This window comes from Neopelma chrysocephalum, unplaced genomic scaffold, assembly GCF_003984885.1.
Source record: "Neopelma chrysocephalum unplaced genomic scaffold, ASM398488v2 Primary Assembly neopelma1_22b, whole genome shotgun sequence".
NCBI classification, from domain to species: Eukaryota; Metazoa; Chordata; class Aves; order Passeriformes; family Pipridae; genus Neopelma; species Neopelma chrysocephalum.
This window is the reverse complement of record NW_020897690.1, coordinates 19917327-19941137: the sequence shown is the minus strand read 5'-3', so window position 1 is coordinate 19941137 and position 23811 is coordinate 19917327.

Below are 23811 nucleotides of genomic sequence, written 5' to 3'. Positions count from 1 at the left end.
TTGTTTTTCAATTATATAGAGGGGTGTAAAGGAAAATATCAGGATATGACTTAAGATGTGGGAAGAGGGGACACTCTTCTGTCAAACAGAATTTGTTAAGACTCCCCATGTTAGAACACAGCAAGTTTCTCTAAAATAAAGAGCAGCTTACCTGTCATTGCCATAAAGACCATTGCTCTTGTCCAAATATGGACAGATATGGAAGTATAATTGTCTAATCCAAGATATAATTTTATGTGTAAGTGACCTGTAGAGAGGATTATAAGTGCTGTCTATGCCTCCTAATTATCTATTAGTGTGAATATTTCAATATTACTATAATTACATATGTTAAATGTTTAAAAATTGTTTATAAATTTATCACCTTCCTTCTTAATCTTTAAGGAGAAATATCACCTGTTTACAAGCAGCATGGAACAGGAGGATGATGTATTAGTTTTAGAACTTTGATTTTGAGGAGATACTTCCTTCAATTAGGACTTACATTTTTGAAGTAGTTAAAGTCTATTTGAATTCTTCTTTGTAGGGAATTCTCTGCTGTTCTGCTCTGATACCACAGCACTCCTCACTGCTTACAACTTGTTTCACTGTCTAAGCCAAAACAACCAATGAGTTCCTGGGGTGGGGAAGTTCAGACCCAGGCAAAAGGATGACTGCTGGAACTTAAACCCTACAGGCAGCATGGACATGAGTGTCGCCACGACTGCCTCCTCTGTCTGAAGCAGCCTTGAATCAGACTCTGCTCTCTCACTACCCATCCATAGTGTAGAAAAGGAAAGTTAATAATTCCTGGGAACAATCCCTATTAAATACCCAACAAGTTTTCATCCCTCAATTAGATGAGAAAGCCCAACAGAGGTCTGAAGTTCTTTTACATGTGGATTGATTGCCTAGAGTATGTCTGAGCAGCTATTTGCTGGTGGACCAGCACTAAACAATGACATTTGAAATTAACAATGTTAGGGTGGCTCTGGCACATAAGCCCACATCTCCAGTAGCTGGTCTGTTGCAGATGAAGCATCCTTGTCAACCTGACCTGCCCCACACCTTTGAGTATGGTAAGATAAGAGTAATGGGTTTCTGCAGTTCTGGATCAGAAACAGTCTCCAGAAAATGCCCAAACAATATAAATCCTTGTCCAGATCTCAGGAATCCTTTTCGACTCTTCTCACAGGTCTCAGCAGCATCATGGGGAAGGCCCTCCCAGGGGTGGAGGGATCAGCGCTAACACTGGCACAGGTTTTGCGTCTTGTTTTGGTTATGATTGCTTGGCAAAAGGAGTAAATATGAGCAGTATTTTGTTACAATGGTCACCTTTTGGCAGGCAGAAAAACAGCTTCAGAAAGCTATGGATTTCATCATGGGGAGAAGTTTCCAGAGTCACCTGTCTCCTCCCACTTTCATTTAACGTGATGAGGTAAGAGTATACCCACTAGCAAAATATTCTTTCTAGGGATGCAGAAGCTTTCATTCTAACATATAGCTTGATTCCTATGCATTCAAAATCCATTTCACATCCCCTTGGACAAATACTGTATAGCAGCTCTTTCATTTACTGAAATACAGAATCATTCTTGTCAATGACAGATAGAAAATGCACATGATCATGTCTTCTGTGAATTGTCAAAAATCAGACAACAGGACTGTTGCTGTCTTCAGATATCTGTGTATCTGTAAATATATAGATATTGTTCTTGGAAAAAATATTTGAGTGTTTTAAAGGAAACAGACTCACAAGCATTTTGATGATTTTTCTTTTATGGATGTATCATTGCCCAAAATAACAGAATGATGTCATGCTTGAACACAGTATTTCTGCATTTTTCCCAGAAGACCATTAGAATAAATTTGTTTCCCACAGCTCTTGACAGAAAGTAGCTCTAAAATTTTGCTTTAGAAGAGAAAACAAATAAATTTTGTTAAAATCCATTGCTAAACAATACCATTTTTATAACTAGGATATGAGTAAGCTGAGGCACTTACTCCTAATCTATTTTTATGTATATGTCTTTTTTTTAATAGACACTTTTTTTATGAAATCAGATATTCTATACAATATCTATTGACAGTTTACGTAATGTCGGAATCTGTCACCTCTCTCCTCCACACAAGTGCTAAGGTTTCCTAGATGTAACAGCCATGAGAATCACTTTCACAGAAGAGAGGGGCTCGGCCCATGGAGAAAGACTAGCTGTGCGGTGTTTTAGGAGGCAGGGTGGGCAGCAAATCAGGTTGTGGGGTTAGAGCAGGGAGTGAGGGGAAAAAAGGACATCAGACAAGAAGGAAGAAGATCCCTGAAGAGGCTCAAGTCAGCTCTCCTAAGGTGCGTGGTTCTGATCTTCCATGCTGCCCTGCTTCCTCCTCCCCCAGTCCTCAACTCCACCCTTAGGAAGAAGAAAGTGCGCTCGCAAAGTTTGTAGGGTAGTCGCAGTTTGCAGTAAGAAGCAGTAAGTTACTGGTGGTTCAATGGTTGGCTACCAAGTGGTGCCCTTTGGCCAGAGACAGGGGGACGGATCAGCAGCAGAGAAGGTCTCAGGTGGCCACGTCCTCCGTTTTGAAGTGTGCTGTGGCCTGTGTTTTGAAAAGTGCCAGTGACCTTCCGAGCACCAATAATGGGGGACATAATGGGGGACACAGAGCAGGCGTGTCGGGAAGCCTGTCACCCCGGAGTGTGTCAGCCAGTGGAGAAACGCTGGGGAGGGAGCAGCACTGCGGGTGAAGGGGATAAAAGGGGGCTGCGACCTCCACTGAGTTGAGAGGCCTCCCTGAGGTTTGTTCAGTGAACTCTCCCTTTCATTGGAATAAAAGTTTATTCTTCTTACTTAGCTCCTCTGTCTCCTGGTATTTATGTCTTTCCCAATACCTGGAATTTCAGAATACCACAGTCCCATGGTCTCGACAGCCAAGGCTGCCCCTTGCCTTCCCATCTCCAACAAGGCCTTTCCTGTGTGTTAGTATGAGGTGGAGCAGCACAGCATTCCTTGTGAGAGGCATCACCCCCTTGGGTCGGGAAGCTTCCTAGGAACCTCCCGGACTGTTTGTGCTTGGCTGTGTTGCTTTTCCAGCTGCTCTCAGGGTAGTTGAATGCCCCCCAAGAGCCAGGGACTGTGACTTTGAGGCTGCTTCAAGCTGCCTGTGAGCTCTCATCCCCATCCTGCTGCTGCTCAGGAGGCCCGCGGTGTCCCCGCAGTGCCCTCAGCAGTGTCCCCATCCCCAGCCTGCCCTTTGACCCTGACCCATTGAGTCCCGAGTGGCTCGCCATCCACCCCTCGACAGAGCTCGATACATTCCAAGTGCTGCCTCCCAGAGATCTACGGATGTCGTCTCCCTGGGCTTCTGTGAGGCCCTGCATTATGGTTCCCAGCACATGGTTCCCTTTCCTCTCCCTTCCCGCCCCTGTCCAATGCAGCCCCGGGGCAGCCTGGAGGAGCTCTGTCTGGGGCTGCAGTGGGATGACTGGGGACATGGTGGGCTCACTGGGAGCAGTGGGAGCAGCCTTCTAAAGCCCCAGAGCGGGAGGACGGTGCCCAGGCTGTGCTCAGGGCTGCTTTCGGCGTGGGGCCATGTGCGTGAGTCCTGCACGGACCCCTCTGTCCTGGCTCCCATGCCAAAGGGCTGCTTCCCCAGGGGAATGCCTACACCTCCGACACCGACTCAGACCTGGAGTGCCCTTTGGGTGCCCTTGGAGCCCTTAGAGCCTTGGTGGATCTCCTTGGTACCACTTCCCGTTGCCGCCCTGCACTCCCTCCCCATTCCACGCAGACACAGACAGGTTATGGAATAAAATCTTTTAATTGATAACCGGAAGAAAACGGTCATCAATATCTACATCTACATCTACACTACATCTCTATCTACATCCCTATCTACACAAACACCCTCCCTCCCTCCCTCGGATTGGGATAGATCCCCAAACGATCTATCCCTCCCACTGGGATAGATCCTCAAACGATCTATCCCTCCCACTGGGACAGATCCCCAAACGATCTGTCCCTCAATGATCTTCTGCCCCAGCCCTGGCTGCGGGAGCCCTGCTCTTGCTGCCGGTGCTTGGCCCAGAGCCCCTCTTCCTCTTGGTGCCCCGCCTTTCCAGAGCGATGTTGCTTGGTGACACGCTGCTCCGAGGTGGTGGCAGGTCCGTGCCTGCACCCTGCTCAGGGTCTTGAGCCTTGGTGCCGCCTACCTTGCAGTGTCCCGTGCTCAGGACGGCTTTGCAAGGCTTGGGGACGCTGCAGTCACTTGGTGGCATCTTCTTGGGCGGGCAGAGCGAGGTGTTCTTGGGCTGGGGGCTGGTGCCACTGGTACCACAATGGTCCATGGGCATGGGGACGCTGCTGCGACCATCCCGGCTGGTGCCCATGGCTCCCTGGGAGCAATGCAAGTGGCTCCGAGTCCTTTTCAGCAGGACCTTGCGACGCAGCACAGTGTGGCTGGCTGGAGTCACCCCAGGGGCCCTGATGGCTTGGACGTGGAATGGGCCTGAGTGGCTGGCAGTGGTGTCACCCCTCGGGAAGGTGTCCTCATCCATGGGGACATCGCTGCTCAGCGAGATGTCACAGCTCATGACGTGATCACTGCCTGGGGGGGAACCACCATCCATGGGGACGTCAGTGGCCAGCGAGAGGTCGCAACCTGAACGGCTGTCCTCATCCATGGGGACATCACTGCCCAGATGGATGTCAAGAGCTGGCGTGGTGTCCAAATCCATGGGGACACTGGTGTCTGGAGGGCTGCCACTGCCCGGGGGTGTCCCTGAGGCCTTGGCTGAGCCGGTGGGGCCGTGCTGCGTGTCTCGCACTGGTGGGACTGGTGGGGCCAGGGGCTTTCTGCAGCTCCGGGTAGCCCCCAGGGCAGTGCCTGGTGGAGGAGCAATGCCACGGCTGCTTGCCAAGGGGGTTGGTGGAGGCAGCTGGGTCTGTGTCCCTGCCGAGCAAAAGATATGGGTGGGGGTTGGAGCAGTGACTACCCAGAGCACAGGGGAGAAGGGAGATGGGGGGGCTCGAGGCTGGGAGAGTCTCCTGGGGCACCCGTTGAGCTGACCCCGAACACAGACATCCCCCTACTCTGAGTGGGAGCTTGAGCGAGGGACCATCCCTGTGGAGTGAGCTGCTGTGCCACGGCCATGGGTTGCACAGGGGACAGCAAAATGGCAGCGATGGCCCCAAGATCCTCTAAAAGATCTTGCCTGAAGAGAGGTGGCCCAGGCAATGCCAAGTCTGCTGGCTGTGCCGTGCTGAGCCAAGGTGCCCCAGCTGGCAGGGGGACAGGGGTGCTGTGGCTGCTGGAGGTGCCGGCAGGACTGGAGGAGCCAGGGCAGGCCTGGGAGCTGGAGGTGCTGGGAGGCAGGGAATGCCAAGGCTGAGGATGTGGTCTCTGCAGAGAAAGGGCGAGCGTGCTGCCTCTCTCTATCCTCCTCCACAACTTCCAAGCCAAGTTCACTGACTAAAAGACTGTACCCTGTACCTGCTCATAAATTAGGCAGGAATCACATGCAGAAAAAAACAGTTTAAATTATTTTAGGAACAGCTTTATCTCCATAACCAACCAGTCATCATGGTTTAAGATGTGCTGTACATTGCCTCAGGTGGCTTTGTCTTTTGTATTGTAAGGGCCTTCTATCTGCACATCCATGGGCTGCTTTCCTGGTCCAGCTCCATAACCCTTCATCCAAGCTGCCAGGGGAGTGTTTTCCCCTGCTTTTCTCATGTAATTGCCCTTGTGTTGTTACTCCCATATCCTTGCACCTGCCGCCTCCAACAGTGGTGCTACAATGGATCTCCCAGTCAGTGACCGCGGCTTGCAGAACCTGCCATTGATTTAAGCATGCTCCAGTCAGCAATAACACCTCCCTCCTCGACCTCCCTCCTCTCTCCTTTGCCCTTTCCCCTCTCACCCAATTTTTGTTCTTAATTTTCCTTCAACATAACTTCCCTGTTAATAAATCTTCATGTGTGTGAACTTGTCTCAAGCCACTTTGCTTAACCACAAGTCAGCATCATGTGTCTAAACAGCATTAAACTGAAATTTGCTAACTTGTCATATGTTAATTAAATCAGGAAATTTGTATACAGACACAATGAATTACTTCAGATATTCTGTGGTATTCCAGATAGTAGCAAACCATAGTAATTTATCCAATTAACACTTGAATTAAAGTTAGAACGTTTATTGTAGTTTTAAAATGTTTCAAAGGGTAGGTTATGCCATATGATACAAATGAACATCAAATAGCATTATTGGGCATTTCAAGAATACCTGTAGGATATTTTATGCATATTATATTTCACATAATATTTTATCAGATATAGATTATATATATATATACATACATCATATATATACTTTTGCCTGCATGTATTAATATTTTTGCCTGCCTGTATTAATATTTTAATCACACATAGAGAAAGTTATGAGAATATTGAGAAACTTAGATAATTACAGGCTTTGCTATTTCAGGAAGAGAAAGAAATTCAAGATACTACTTTAAGTATAGAATAAGACATAAGTTTTGAGTTAATGGTATAATTAGGTAATAACTCTTATAATGTTAATTTGTTCAATTAATGTGCAGAGGAGGTAATTAAATTTATTTGACTGCCTCTTTTAAAGACATTTTTGAGCTTGAGATGTGTTGATACACATTTTGTGATACTTGGAGAGAGGAGTTAATGCCACCTTCTTGCCTATAGCTAGGCTTGTAAATGTTATGTTTAACTGGACAGAAAGAGTTTCAAGTGTATTGCGTGATACATGAGCTGTACCATTTACTTAAAATATAGGAAATAGACACTTTAGTGGAGAAAATAAAATTTGCATGACAGTCTGTGTATCCACTTTTCTGAAAAGGAATCTGACATCCCACCTTATTCCTGCCAAAGTAACGACGAATGTGTGTTTGACATGTACACAGATCATAAGGTAGATGACATAAAGAATAAAGATTTAGCTGGCCAATTTTTACATAGAAATCAACAAAATTTCAACCACCAGTCACTTTAACTTTCATGGAAGACTATTTTCACCATGCTCAGTGATTAATGGTCATGGTTAGGGTGTCTCACCTAAAAAAAAAAAAATCCATTGCGCAGGCTTGAAGGTATATTGGTCATCGTAACTGGTCTACTCTGGCCTCCAATCGGGAAGTCTGGAGACACACTATCTATAACGCTGCTGATGCCTTTGAGAAAGCACACAGGATCACTGTTGAGGAGAAAAGACAACGCAGAAAGAATCGTGCCCTGCAGAATTTACCACCTAAGGAGTCTTTCTGCTGTGCCTTTTGCAACCGGACGCGCCTGTCTCGTATTGGCCTTTTTAGCTACCAGCCCACTTGTAGCAAACGTGGGTAGAGACCTTTCCCAAATCTTCGTTCGCGAAGTCTGGCCATGAAAAAAAAAGAAAAAATAAAAGGCCATAGAAATTCTCCTCCTTCAGGTATTCATTAAGAACTAATAAATAGGTTTCTACTATCAAATATTTCCTGTAAAGGTAAGTGAAAAATACTATTTTTAAATCTTTCAGTGTGCAAATCATGCATTGCTCCCTGCCTTGTGTTGCTTGCCCGGCAGTGAAGTCCCCAGAACCAAACCTCACACCTCAGTGTAGCAGTTTTCTTCCAGACCCACATACCCTGAAAACAGGGCCCCTGGAACCAGGCAGATGAAGGATGGTACTGTCTCAAAATCACTCATATCGAGGGCAGTGATGAACCCAGCAGCCACTCATGATTCCCAAGGGTCATTGGTGAACTGCTGTTTTTCCATGTATTAACTTGCTCACCAAAACATTTCTAACTACAATATTCCTATCTGCTTCAATTTCCTTTTGACTACTATCATTATTCAAGCTTTCTGTGCACATCTGGCTATTCACTGCGCTTTCAGTAACAGTAGGAGCTGTGCCAGTCTATGTTCACATAGCACTCTAGAGGTATAAAGCTACTGGGCATTTACCTGGTCTTATTTTAAATTAAACAGCTGACATCAGACAGCATTAACTTACAGAGCTGAATGGTTGTTACTAAAGTGTGGAAATATTCCATGAAGAAGATTTCAGAGGTTTTAAAGTTGGTTGTATCAGCATTATGCACTTGGGGTGGGAACGTGTCTAGCTAGGTGTTCTAGTTTAGGTAGTAGCAACATCTTCACAGTGCTAAAGAATCAATATTTATACTTTAAAACGACTGAGTTTCAAACACGCAAAATACTGACCTTTCATATTAGGCTTGTTCTCCAGCAAAACCATCAGTGAGCAGCTTAGTAGTATGTTCCCATTTAAAGCCATTAAAAAAACCCAACTCAGTGACTGGAAATCTATAGCACCAAAAAGGTTAGGTGTTGCCCACATATTTCACTTGTATGTTTTCAAACATGCTCTTTTATAGTTCCTGTTTTAACAGTTGATGTCAAGCTACTCTGGATAGCGTCAAAGGACATCTGTGTCTGCCTTACAATGCTGTGTTTTTCTAATCATGCAAATGATTTTGAAGTTTCTTTTGATTTTACTGATAGTATTAGTATGACATGACTAATAATTTGTATAGTAATAATTAATAATGAATTTAATAATTATTACCATTTGATAACAATTTATAATAATTTTTTAATTCCTTTGAAAGTAGTACGTGGAAGGCATTTCTAGAAAGCAAAAAGCAATGCTCCTGCTGTATAACAATAGAGGATTCATTTTTCAATAATACCTACATCACACTAGGATTGTTTCTACAGTGTAAGATAAATAATAAAGAATGATAATTCTTAGAAGAGTAATTTATATTTGGATAGCTATTATAGATGACTTTATTCAAATAAGTCATCTGTTCCAATATTTTTTCATCAGCAGTTGCTTTAAGTCTCTTTGTCATTTACTTAATCAATTCTCATCTGTATTCCCCAGTACCCTCATTTTATTCACAGCACTATAAATCCTAGAAATAAGTTTCTTTTCTTTTTAAAGGATATTAATAGTTGGAGAGGTTTTTTTTCTCCAAAACTCATTTTCTAACAGAATCCCATATTTTATTTCACACATCATTTACAGCTTGCTTCATTTTAGCCCCACAGGTGGTATGTAGGTAGAAAGGGAAAAAAAATTGGAAAGCAAGGCCGTTTTATATTTGTGGTCATGATTTTGTTGAGAATGTCACTGGTTATATAATAAAAATGATTACTTTCTGTCTTAAAAAAAATTTCTAGGATTTTGGTAGATGTTTCACAATAGAATTATTATTCTGTGAAGAGCTCATTGACATACATCAGAAAAGGAAAGAAATAAACAAGTTGACACCCTAATTTAACATTGCATGTTGGTACACTGAAGCTACACAAAGCTCACAAGAATACAGACACAATACCTGAGAAAATGTCAATTAAGAATCAAAACAGTGTTTTGGAATCAAGAAAGGGTGTTCACAGTAGAGTCAGAAGGTCTTAACTTTTTTAAAGATAAGACACACTTGCGTCATCTCTATGACTGACTTTGTTTCTTGAAGTGAGTAATACCTGAAGGTAAAAGTTCAAAAGTCAGCAAATTCATTGAATTGTGTTAGCCTAGTGGTATGTAAATAGACTTCTTGAAGGAATACCTTTTTATATTTCAGTACATCTGTGGGTACCTGTCAGAAGATCAAATTGCTGCTGCATTCTAAATACCAGGTGTGCCATGACTCCTCGGTAGAACTCCTCCTGTTGTTACCAGTTTACATGAACTAATGGTTTAACACAATTTTGCCAAATACATCTCATTATTTCATCAGGGTTTGTTTGGTTTCTTTTCATTATGAGTGAACACAGCATTTTGTTGCAAATTCAAGCTGGTTATGAATACAAGATGAAGAGAACTGGCTGTCATTTTGGCTATTGTCTGCTTTAGGGTTCCCTTCTTTGCATAGTTAGAGGCAGATATAAACAGTGTTTACTCATTCCAGTAATTTTAACTTAGTCCAAAACATCAGGAAATCTCAAGAATTCATTTATTTTTAATGAAGGGTACTAACATACACCGACATTTTCAGTTTCCTCCTATTGAATATCTTACTGCTAAGTAGCTAAGTACCTCGGTACTTCAAAAAATGTTTCAGGATTTTGTAAACTGAGAAGGATTGTGTGAATTAGTGATCTGAAGACAAAACTGCGTTCCATTCCTTTAGATATGATTAGTTTTTGATTGCTTGTGATATTGATGAAATATAGATGAGGTATTTTTATTAGGAATTCGGCTTTATGACCCTAGAATAAACAAACTGTACTCTTGTTAATATTTGCTGATAACATACAGTTCAACAATTCCTGTGCACCATATCTTCAGACAGGAGACAAAATAGCTGTACAGAAATGGCATTGAACTGGGATACATCATGCTGTTGCATCTGTTTTGTCTGTACTGGGGTAGTAAAGCACATTCCTCTGGACAGATAATAGTGGAATTTAAGTTAGACCTAGCAGCTGCTAGAGTTTTGGGTATTTTGATGCTACCCTTATTGTAAAGTCAAAATCGTCACTTCATAAATTAATTAAGTATTAAAAATATAATGAGAGGAAGCTGAATAAATACCTTTCCTCTTTGTCACATTATAAATAAAGATTGAAGTCTTTGAAAAGCAGATCCCAGCAAAGATGCTAACCTTATTCTGGATTATGTACTAATGTTCATATGCAACTCTGGATAGCCAAATATTTTTTCAGAAGTAATCAGAAATGGCAATTAACCAGCCCTGAGAAAATTGTCTTGGGAAGAGGGAGCATGCTAAAAATACTGTCATTGTTATTTGTGGTAAAAATCACCATATATGACTGAAAAAAAGGTCTAAAGCACAAAACATTACCGAAAACCCAGTAGAGGAACAGAGAAGTAAATACTAAATGTCACAAATTTAGAGAAAAACCCGTCCATTGCAATCCCAGTTAAAGAGTTTATGGTAGAGATATTATTACACAGTACATTATAGCAACAACTTTATGAAGTGGAAAAGTCTGCAGATAATTATAGTAATGTGCAACCTGCTCTACAGTTTTAACTTCTTCCAGTGATGCTCATTTGCTAAGGTACTCATGGCCTACTACCATTTCTGTTGTAAACAATAGCTCTGACAGAGTCAGCTCTTTGCGCCTTGATCCAGATTACTTTCTTCTGATGGCTTTTTATATGTCTTGCCTAAAAATAAACCTACTATGAATGGAGTTAATTTCCATTCAAACACTTTTATTTTTCCTTGTCTGATCTATTTCAAATCCCTCATGCCGATGGAACTTTTCATTTTCTTTTCTCTTTTAAAACACTTTTCTGTTTTAGAGTTGCTTTCATACTGACCTTTGGAATAAAGCACTCTTTATCCTCCATTTGCCTTCATCCAAATCTCTCATTATTTAATAATGCCTACCTAGAACAAGTGGAATAATAGAGTGCAAACTCACTGATCACTGCAGTTCCCTCCTATTATGAAACAGTGACTACTGTTTCTTAGTCCAATTGATATTATACTGTTTGGTTTTCAAATTACGAAAAATGCCATCCTCAGCAAAGAATAGAAGTCTCCAGTATTGTGGAAATGAATAAAATAAATAAAAGCATAAATGAAACGGTAAAATTCACTCAAAGTAACAGTTATTGCTCATTATGGTTTAGGAATGGTACTCCCTGATTTAGTTCTCCCATAGAGATTTTCCAAGCCACACTGCTGCTCACTTACCCCTCTCACCCCTCTTCTACCCTCTTCCCCTGCCCCTACCCCCACAGATGGCTGGAGAGGAGAATTGGAGACACTAAAGTCAAAGATTCCAGCTTGACATAAGAACAATTTACCGGAAACAGCAATGAGATAAGAAAACAAACAGTAACAGCAACAATATTAATAAAAAAAGGAGACAAAAGGAGACAATGAACAATGGCCAACACATTCCCCACCCCGCCACACTTTTGTTCCACTGGAAAGGGATACCCCTGCTGCAGTTACTGGATGTTTTGAATATCTAGCTTGCAGCAGTGTCAAACCCACAAAAACCATACAATTATTTCGTACTGAGTTAATGATTTGCCTACCACATTTAAAGAATGATTTGTAAGTGGTTTTCTGAATGCATCTATTTAAAGGGCCATTTTGTTCAAAACAAGATTGGTGTGTCTCTCAATCTCTGTGTGTATACTCCTCATGCAACAAGACTCTTATAATGGGATTCATGTTCCTCCTCCTTAAGTAAATAAAATAATAAAAAGCAACCCAAATTTTATTCAAGTATTCATCATGTTTGAAATTATTTAAGGGTTCAACTGTGTGCTGTGTGAGTCTCATTCAAGTAATTGAAGGAAGTGTTGAAAATCCCTAGCATGTCATTCAAATAAAGATGTTAGTGTAGATAATGTCTCAAAACCAGGATTCTCTTTCAAACTATTTCCCTTCTGAGTATACACCAGCAGACCAAAATGAACTCATCTGCTGAGAAACAATCACTTTTAGTTCATCTGGGGCTGAGATGTTGATATAGAGAAACTATGCATAAAAGTAAACAATATTCACTGTTTTGTTGAATTAGTGCATACACTGGAATATTCCAATCAGAAACCTTTATGCTTCCATATCTTTCCCCAGGCAATTTATGGAAGCTTAATCTTAAGTAAAGTCAATATTAGGCCAATACACAAGAGTCAATGAGTTGTTTTAATGCTGTATTTGCGATTGCTCCTTGGAGGCATTACCTTATTCTGAATTGTAGATTTCAAATCTTGGTCTTTGTTTATTCAGCCACTGTGAACAACTTTGCATTTATTATGATCAAACATCTCTTCTTGGTCTACTTCTCTCTGTTCTAATATTACCAGACTATTTTGTCTTTTGCTGCTGTTTGCTTCTCTGGTAGATCATCTACCATTTATGAGTCTACCTAGAAAACCCATAAATCATAGTAAACAATCTGATATAAAGAAATAACAGTCAGTCAACACATATGGGGCTTTTTTCAGAGTCTTCACAATTTTGCTGGTCAAAAAACCCAGCAGGATATTGAAACCAGCAGGAAGTACAATTGCTTGAAGACTAACAGATGATGCCCCATCACAGTACAGGAAGCTGTGTGGTAAATCATCTGGAAATATGCCATACAACTCAGGCAGAAAGCTACTGAACCAAAACTTTTCAGTTTGCCAAAGGCTGCTACATAGACATACATACACAAATACACCAGAGGTATTCAGTTATGGTGTTCACAGAAACTTGCTTCCATCAAATGCAAAGCAGCGTGTTAGAGGTGAAAGTCAATTGCTTGTTTGTCTTATAAAACAAAGGCAGTATAGAAAAGAATTTTATATACAATTTATAAGCAATACCTGTTTTTTTCCTGCATGGATCATGACAAGGATGGAGAGATGGTGGGGTATGCTTGCATGTTAGGGAGTGATTTAATTGACTAGAGCTTAATGATGATTATAACAAGATTGAGTCTTTATGGATAAGAATCAGGAGGAAGGCCAACAAAGTGGGATTCTGTTATAGATCACCCAACCAAGATACAGAGGTAGACCAAATATTTTATGAGCATCTGGGAGAAGTCTTGTGCAGGACTTAACTTACCATATATTTGCTGCAAATACAACACAGAAGAGATGACACAGTCTAGGAGGTCCCTGGAGTGTGTGGGGAATAACTTCCTGATGCAGCTGTTGAATGAGCCAGCTGGGGGAGGTACTCTGCTTGACCTGTTTCTGTGAACAGAGGATTTGTGGGCAAATTAGGGCTCAGAGACAATCTTGGGCACAATGATTACTGAATGATAGATCATTTGATTCCTGGGGGAGTTAAGTAGTGAGATCAGTAGAACTTCTACCTTGGACTTCAGGAGATCAGACTTCGGCCTGTTTAGGAGATTGGTTGTCAGGAGGCAGTCCTGAAGGGCAGAGAAGTCCAGGAAGGCTGGAATTATCTCAGGAAGGAAATTTTGAAGGTTCAGGAGCAGGGTGTTCCCATGTTCTGAAACACAAGTCAACGGGAAGGAAGATCAGCCTGGCTGAACAGAAGACTGTAACTGGAGGTCAGGAAAAAAAAAGAGAGTTGCCATTGCAAGAAGGGGCTGGCAACTTAGGAGGATTAAAAGTGTGAAGTGAGGTTGTGCAGGGAGAAAATTAGAAGGGCCAAAGCCCAACTGGGACTTGATCTGGCTAGTGTCATTAAAGACATTAAAAATTATTTTATAAATACATCAGCAGCAAAAGGAGGGCTAAGGAGAATTTCCATTTCTTATTGGATGTGTGGCAAAACATAATGACAAAGGAAGAAGAAAAGGCTGAGACGCTTAATGCCTTCTTTGCCTTAATAGTAAGATCAGTTGTCCCCAGGGTACCCAGCCCCCTGAGCTAGAAGACAGGAACAGAGACCAGAATGAAGCCCCCATAATCCAATGGTCAGTGACTGGTTACACCACTTAGACACACACACGTCTATAGGTCTCGATGGATTGACCCAAGGGCACTGAGGGAGCTGGTGGAAGGGCCCACAAAAACAATTTCCATCATTTACTATCAATCCTTGCTATCTGAGGATGTCCCAGTTAACTGGAAGTTAGTAAATGTGATGCCCATCTACAAAAAGGGCTAGAAGGAGGATCTGGGGAACTACAGGCCTGTCAACCTGACCTTGGTGCCAGGGAAGGTCACAGAGCAGATCATCTTGAGTGCCATCACATGGCATGTACAGGACAACCAGGAGATGAGGTCCAGCCAGCACAGGTTTATGAAAGGCGGGTCCTGCTTGACCAACCTGATTTCCATCTATGGCAAGGTGATGTGCTTAATGGATGAGGAAAAGGCTGTGGATGTTGTCTATCTGGACTTTATTAAAGCTTTTGACACCATTTTCCACAGCATTCTCTTGGAGAAACTGCCTGCTTATGGCTTAGATGGGTGCAGTTTGTCTAGTAAAACACTGGCTGGATGGCTGGGCCCAGAGAGCGGTAGTGAATGGAGTTAAATCTGGTTGGCAGCTGGTCTCAATTGGCATTCCCCAGGACTAAGTTTTGGGACCAGTCCTGCTTAATATCTTTATTGATGATCTGGAAAAGGGCATCGAGTGCACCCTCACTTTGCAGATGACACCTAGCTGGGCAGGAGTGTTGCTCTGCTGGAAGGTACAAAAGCTCTGCAGAGGGATCTGGGCAGACTGATGGGTTGAGGCCATTTGTATGAGGTTCCAAGAGGCAAAGTGCTGAGTCCTGCCCGTGGGTCACAGCAACCCCATGCGATGCTCCAGGCTGGGGTAAGAGTGGCTGGAAAGCTGTCTGGTGGAAAAGGACCTGAAGGTGCTGGTTGACAGCCAGCTGAACATGAGCCAGCAGTGCATCCAGGTGGCCAGGAAGGCCAATGGCATCCTGGCCTGTATCAGCAATAGTGTGGCCAGCAGGACCAGGGCAGTGATCGTACACCTGTACTCAGCACAGGTGAGGCTGCACCTTGAATCCTGTGTTCAGTTTTGAGCCCCTCACTACGAGAAAGACATTGAGGTGCTGGAGCCTGTTCAGAGAAGGGCAATGAAGCTGGTGAAAGGGCTGGAGCACAAGTCCGATGAGGAGCAGTTGAGGGAACTGGAACTGTTTAGCCTGAGGGGGAGACCTTACTGTGCTCTATAACTACTATAAGGAGGTTATAGCCAGATAGGGATTGGTCTCTTCTCCTAGGTAACAAGCAATAGGACAAGCAGAAAAGGCCTCATGTCGCACCAGGGGAGATTTAGTTTGGATATTAGGAAAAATTTTTTCACCAAAACGGTTGACAAGCATTGGAACAGGCTGCCCAGGGAACTGGTGGAGTAACCATCCCTGAAGGTATTTAAAAGTTGTGTAGATGTGGCACTGAAGCACATGGTTTAGTGGTGGACTTGGTGGTTCTGGATTAGCAGTCGGACTCAATGATCTTAAGAGTTCATTTCCATCATAAATGATTCAGTGATTCTATAGCAAGCCAAAGCACAGCACTGGTTACTTCAGCCTGTACACAGAGCTCTGTAGTAGATTTTGATGAGTGACTCCATTTTTCCTGAGTCCTAAGAAAATACTTTTATAAGTACACTGTTCCTAACATATAAAATATTCAAAATAAAATAAAAAGAAATAAAAAGAAAAGTCTACAGAAGGACAACTTTTCGAGTTATTTTATCTCTGCACCAAGAAGTGGCCAGGCACACTGAAAACATGGACTCGGCTGCAGCTGTCATATGTTACTTCTTTAACCTTGTTAATGATGGTCTAGAGAAGCTATTCATTTGAGTCATGAACAACTTCACTCTGACTGAGTCATCTTCTGAGAGGAAAGCAGTAAAGTTGTCTTGAAGAGACAGGAAAGAAAAACGTCTCACAGCTTATGTCAGTCATGGTTTCTAAGGGACCAGCCAGAAAGTGTGGCTTGAAATCATTTGGTTAAATTGGAAAGTGGTATCTTATCATGGTGGTGACCCATCAAGATCTTGTAAGATTTTCTTCTTCCATAGAATTACTTTGCACTCCCATTTTCAGCCAGTTGCAATTGGGATTAGATAAAGCCTAGTTTAATTTTTTTCCTGTTGTCATAGAAGCACACAATTTCACAGTCCTCAGGATAGCCTTTATATACATTGGGTACTAACACAGTTATGATGAATCCATGTGTATCTCCTTACAGGGAGGACTTTGAATTGAAACATGTTGCACAGGAATGAAGATGTTGCACAGAAGTGCTGTTTTCCCTGGAAGTACAATTATAACTGTGGTAAGAATCAGCTTGTCCTCCAGAGGTCATGTAATAGATATTAAGACCTTGATTTTTATGTGAACCTTCTGCAAATCCTAGATAATAAACAGTTATGAAGATAAAGAATTGTTATCTCATTTGCTCAATTTTATAAGTAGTAGGTTACCATGAGGTCTTTTTTTATACCAGTAGTATCTTCTAGACTTCAGGTACCAGTGACTGCTATAACTGAAGCTGAGTGAAGCTGACCCTTTAATGCACAGTGTGAAATAAAAAGTGGCAGCATCAATCTCTGATGTTAGATACCATCTTTCAGGTAAGAGTTAGAGCTAGCCAAATTCATAAGACAGCAGTTCTTTTTAAAAGTTTCTGAAGAACGGATCAGTCACTGATATCTTAATGAACTAAAAATTTCCTACATCACAGCATGTCAAAGGACCACCACAAAGTGGTGACTTTATGAGTCTTATTTTTAATAATTTTTGCCCATTGTTTTACCAAGTTCAGTTCTAACATTAGAAAACACTGAGAATTATTTATGCTGTTTCTAAAAACATATTTTTAATATTTTTTAAATTTAAATATTAGACCTAAATGAACTGCACAGACTTACTTTATCTTGAATTTCAAAATATATGCTTTATAAATAAAATTAATTTCTCAGGAAAGAATGAAGCATTAATTTAACAACAAGAAGGGGAAGAGATGGGAAGGGAGGAGACAAGAGGAGAGAAATGTACAGATAAATGTACAGATAAAAATTTCTGCTTTTAGCCAAGCATGTGGAAGAAGAATTTGCAGTCACTCAGAACTTTCACTTAGTTTTATGCACCAAGTAGTTGAACAGTGAATAAAAAATGCCAAATGAAATATGCAATTCATATATCTACATAATTATATATACATACATAGTAATAGTTATTGATATAGATACTTCAGTTCAAGAAATACTAAGGCATTATTAGATTTCAGGTAAAAAATTGTCCAATAAAGTTAGAAATGCGACTACATGAACAACCTGAGTTTGACTTTCAGAAGGTTCATTGTTATCTCTGCCAACAAACATAATTTTTGTGAAGGTATGGGGTTCTACATGTTCAGAAGCTTCCATGTCTATGAACATTCAAAGAAATGGGAAAAACAGAGTTCATCCATACATGGAAATGGACAAATCTCTCTGCTGAAATGTAACAGACCATTGTCCAGTGAGGACAGTCTCTCCTTATTTGTGGTATTTCTCACTCAAAATGAATTTGAATTTTATAGCCAGGAGCCAATATTCTATTCAGGACATATTGGGTATCCCCATATCTATCCAAAAATCAATATTATCAGAAGCAAAAGAAATGGACAAAGCATATAGTAGTGACAGCAGCTGAAAATTCATGAGTTGCTAGTCTTCCTGGAATCATGTTTTATTCAAATTGTTTGAAATTTTCAATATTTATTCACTATATTGCAAAAATGCTTTATCTTCCCTATTATTGCATAACACATTTCTTCTGACATTCCAGTCTGTTTTAGAGCGTGTGTTTGGTTTCTCTAAGTCAATTTTGTAATGCAATTAGACATAATGGCAAACTTACTTCATAAAAAATGGGAGAAGTAAACCCCAGAAGCCCCAGGTTACAGGACAGAGAAACTAAGGCTAGAACAACTAAAAATTATTTCTCTGAGAAGGAAAGGGTAAAACAACAGCAGGAAAGTACTTAGTTTCATCCAACAATTAAAAAACAAAGCTAAAATACAATGGTACTATAAAGACAAGAAAAGAACCAGATTTGTGTATCACTTGAAGCTTTGTTACATACCACAAATTCAAATCTCAGAATTCTAAGATATTTTTTTCACTAATGATGAACTTCAACCTTTCAAGAATCAATAGAACTATTTACTAAACACTTCCTCCACTGTATCCCATTACTTTCATTGGAGTTTGGGTCAAGCTGAAAGAGTGAGCACCAGAGCCTGGAGTAGGTAATAGAGTTATTAAAATATTGTTTCTGTTGTATTTTTATTTGTAGATGAATTAAATAAAAATGGAGACAATATATGATGTTAAAACTAATTTTCATCCATGACAAAAGATAAAAATTGAGTGCATTCCTAAGTGCATTCAGGTTACTCTATCATTTATGGCAAAGAAAGTTTGTTATAATACATAAAATTGGTATACATTATTAAGGAGTAGATTTTCAATTTTTACATACAGGCAGGAAAGAAATTGAACAGCATTTTTTTATATTTGCAAGATAATTGTTTAATCATTAATACGTTACTGAAAGAAAAGCGCACAATATAGAATGGTCCAGTAAGTGTTGTTTTGAGGCTTCAGAGAAGACTAATATCTTTACCTGTCACACCCTTCCAAAATATCCTTAGAGGTTAGGGCAAATCTAATGTCTCAAATGCCAACGTTGGCAGTAAACAACAGTAATGAACCCAGCAGTCTAAGTAAATAATTTCTCATTTACATTGCTAATACGACTCTTCATTATAATTTCACTGCCAGTTCCAAAACAGGCAATAGTAATGTAGAGATATTTTTTCCTTCCTCTGCTACTGAGGAAAATCAAGCTTTTCCATCTTGGGAGACTGTACAATATCTTCTGGATATTTGTTGTTGCCATGTCAACTACTTTACTCTTAGTTATTGCTATGTCCCTATATTCTTGTGCTGGAGATTTAGTTGTAGATATATACAGTCTTTCCATAGCCTGCATTAGCAATATTCAGTTCTTTCTCTCCTGTTCACTTCTTTACTATCATTTTGAGGAAACTGTTTCTTGACCATAAGGCAAACAATTAGGAAATAAGGCACTTCATAGTTATCTAGCTGGGCTAGAATTAATTTTCTTCGTGGTAGCTTGTATGGGGCCATCGGAATCACAGGGATGTTTTAGCCACTCTTAAGAAGCTCTCTTGCAGACTAAAGGCCTTTTCTGCTCCTCACCCCACCCTACCACTGAGGGGTCTGGGACTGCACGAGAAGCTGAAGGGGACACAGCTGGGACAGCTGACCCCAGCTGATTATATTTCATACCATATGACGTCATGCTTGGCAATAAAAACAGGGAGAGGAAGTTTTCTGGGGCTGCCATTGCTTGGGGACTGGTTGGATTTCAGACTGCTGATGATTAGGTATCAATCAGATGATGGTAAGTAACAATCTGGTTTTGTGGGTTTTTTTTGTTGCTTTTTTTCTTTACATCATTGACTTTTCCTACCCCCTTCACTCTTTGTTTGTGTCATGTCCTGTCCCTGTCCCACCCCTCCTTTTTTTTTTCTTTTTATTTTCTGTATTTGACAGTCTTTAAATCAACCCACAGATTTTCTCATAATTTCTCAGTCTACAGTGTGATTCAGGCCTTATGCCCTTTGTTCCAATATTGTAGTTTGACAAAATATGCAACACGATGATTAAGAAAAAAAATCAGAACAGAAGACAGAAAAATAATAACCTACAACTGGACCATGTAATCTGGTTTCTGTACACCTAATGTCAAGTCTGGTAACAACTGCTAACATGGATCTGTTCTTATTTGTCTTTATTCTGTAAAAGTTACTGGGCAGCATTAACAAAAATATTTCATGCACATTTTAATATATACTTGCACATTGCTATTAATATGCATTAATATTATGCATATTGTTATGCATATTCTTAAATTTTTCAAAGCAGCAGCATAAGTTACCAAGTAAGAGCTTAAACTTTATTTTTGTTCTTACAATTAGAATTCGGCTATTTAGTTTCTGAAGATGCAAGTCTGGTGTATTATATCCTGTTTTGGTCTCTCCAGTACAAAAGCAGGTACTGATATACCTCAGCAGGTATTGATATACTGAGGTAAGTTCAGTGAAGGGTAACCAAAATGATTATTGTATTGGAGCACTAGATGGATGAGACTGAAAGAACTGGTTTTTTTGGCCAGGATAATAAAGGTCTAATGGTGCTTTAGCATCTTACCACCTCTAATTGATCAATGGACTATTCTAGTAGTGCTATCTTATGTAATGGGTAGCTGCAGAGAAGACACAGCCACATTTTGTAGAGGTGTACTGTGATGCAATACATACAAGTTGCAGAAAGGCAAATCTAAATTATTTTGAATTATGAATATTATATATCCTTGGTATAGATATTAAACCTTAAAAAAATCCAAGTATGGTAAAACACTGAAGAAGTTTGCCTAAGTAAGATGTGAACTCTCCACTTTGCAGATATTTAACTTGATGGAACAAAGCCCTAAGCAACCTGATCTAACTTCAAGTTGGCTCTGCTTTGAGCAGAGGATTGTACTAGACTTTGATGCAGAGATTCCTCTGACCCTAAATTATTCTACGACTTTATGGATCAGAATGATGGAGTGAAACTTTCAGAGGTGGAATTTTTGAGAATACTTGTATTTTCTGAGCTCAGACTGCTTATAATGTCTTTTTTTGTTACGGACTTGGTCGCTTTCCCACACACAACAATTTCCTAGTATCACTCTCATATTAACCTCTCACAATTTCAGCATGTGATACTGCAGATGAAGCAGCAATTATGATTAAATTAACTGGTTATAGGGGAAGTCACTTTTCGGGCAGTAATGCCAGACTAACTTCTCTATATTGGAACTGTCTTGTCCTGTTTCTATTCTGCTCACAGGAACTGAGTTCATTGGATTACTCTGACTGACAGAGGATGGACCATGGGGCTGAGTTATATTTATTCTTTATGTTTCTTCAGTTTTCTGTTTCCTCTTCAGAACAGAATGGAGGAGACAAGCCAGAAGTTAGAGGCAATCAATCAAAGAATGAACCGGGGTTTTAGCAAATTTCTTGCTCTGTCATTTTGAAAAGCTGACCATATCTTTCAAACAGCCAAGAGGGACACAGTATTTTTGTTCAGCATTTGAGAAGTTATAACTGAGTGAAAGAAAGAAGTCATGTTTCCTGGAGATTATCTCAGTTTCAGTACTGATAATCCTCTACAAGGAATGGTGACATGAATGTTTTGCAAAGGATTCTTAAAATAGATATTGGTAGACTTTTTAAATCTTAAGAGTCACTGTCATCATCCTGGTATCGTCTAGACCAATACATTCTTTCTTATCCATAAACTAAATAAATTAATGAAGATTGTAACAAATCTTTTAGTTTGACTCTGAATGAGTTCCAACTGGAACTCATGTAAGTTTGTTCTATATAGAACTCCCTAGGTCTACCATGAGTTAAAAATTATTCCCAAATGCAGCTTGCTGGTTCTGTCATAAGAACTGCTTTTTTTAGGGTCAAAACTTCTACAGAAAATACTATTGTTTGGTCCATTAGGGAGAATGGGTGAAAAAAAAGTGGGTTTTAAGGTGATGTACAATGCTTTCTTAGTGTCTCAGGGGGAAAGTATAAACTAAAGCATAAAAATATGAAGAAAATTTGAGTAGTTATCTTCTGAATCTTTTATTGTTAAAAACTTTCTAGATGAGCACAGTGCAACAAAGAGCCACAATCCTGGTCCTGGTAACTCCTTAGTTTTGCATCAACAAAGATGAAACAGAGAGGTTTAGTTGCACAGGATGGGATCTGCCTAACTCTTCTTATCAGTATATACCACAACATCTTATAAAGATTCTCAGTGTCATTATTCCGACTTCAAAACCAGAAGAACAGACAAGTTAAAAGACGGTGGCTAAGATTAAGTGTAAAACTAGAAACAAAGGCATATGAAATCCACAACCACTGCTTTTCTGATTAGGAAATACAATGACTTTACTAAATTTTACAGTTATTAGACATCTCTTCATTTATTGAAACCATTTTCTGCAAAAGAATAAAGGTGGGACAAAGGAAAAATAAACAGTACACTTCCTTTTTTATATCATAATTTTTCTATTGAGTAGGAAACAGTGTCAAAATAAAATTCTAAAGAAGACAGGAGAAAACCAATTTAATATAAAAATCAAACTTGGGTGACAAACTGTGGGTCCATTTAATTAATCTAACTTTCAAATCACCTTCTCTCCAGGATATCTAAATCCAATCCACAATAATCAATTCCAGGGTGAACACTTCATATTTCACACCATTAAAATTCAACACAATAGCATGTTTCTTATCTTTTGAAGAAATAGAGCTGTTATACTCATCAATATGCATCTCCAAGGGCAAAGGGGTTTCATGTTGGTTTGAGCAACAGGTCTTTCATAGCATTAATGAGATGAAGATGAAAAAGTATGCTTTATAGTCATTGTGGGATATGATGTTAAAACATAAATATCTATAGAAAGTGTTCCATTAGTTCTCTAGATTTACATTTTCCTACTTAAAATGCACTTTAAAACATGCAATTTTTAAAGCTTGCAATTAAAAAAAATCAACCTTTAATAATATCCCAACAATATCTAAAGTCTTGATTTAGGTCAAGCTCCTAGTGGGTTAGACTGAGTCAAGGAGTCACTAACAAAGATGTGTTTGAGGAATATTGCTAGATGTCCTTTCTCTTAATCTTTGTCTATATAATGAAAATAATTTATTGTTACAATGAAGCATTTCCAGCCAGTCTGAGTTCACCTATTACAAGCTCTCTGTGAAACACTAGTTAAGGGTCTCTCTTTTGCTGATTGGATACACAGGATGTGATAAGGATGTGATTGTTTTCTGTCCCTGGATTCTTTACTCTGCTGAGAGCAACTGTGATAAACCAAAGCAACTTCTCCACAGCTGCCTCAAGGCTATGCTCAAAGGTGGTATACTGCCGACAACAAAAATATTCAGAAATACTTCAGAGGTACTGCCCTTGTAGACACAGAAGGAACATAGTTTAGTAACCAGACAGTGCCTTTCCCCCTTTCCTTACATGTGGATATCAACTAAGTCATTTTGAAGGTAGACTTAAGGATTGTCTCTTGGGTTTAGTCCTGCAACAAACTGAAGGATCCCTTTACTCGTAGGGTAAACAGTCTAAACAAAACCACAGTGCCTACTTCCTTTGATCACAGACATTCTTTGAAAGGGTATCCATTGTCCTTCTTTTCTAATTTATTTCTTAATTATTTGACATCCTACCTTTCTGTATTTTAAACTCTTCCTAGGGTTTTTTTGTGTGTGTGTCTCAAAAGGTTTTTT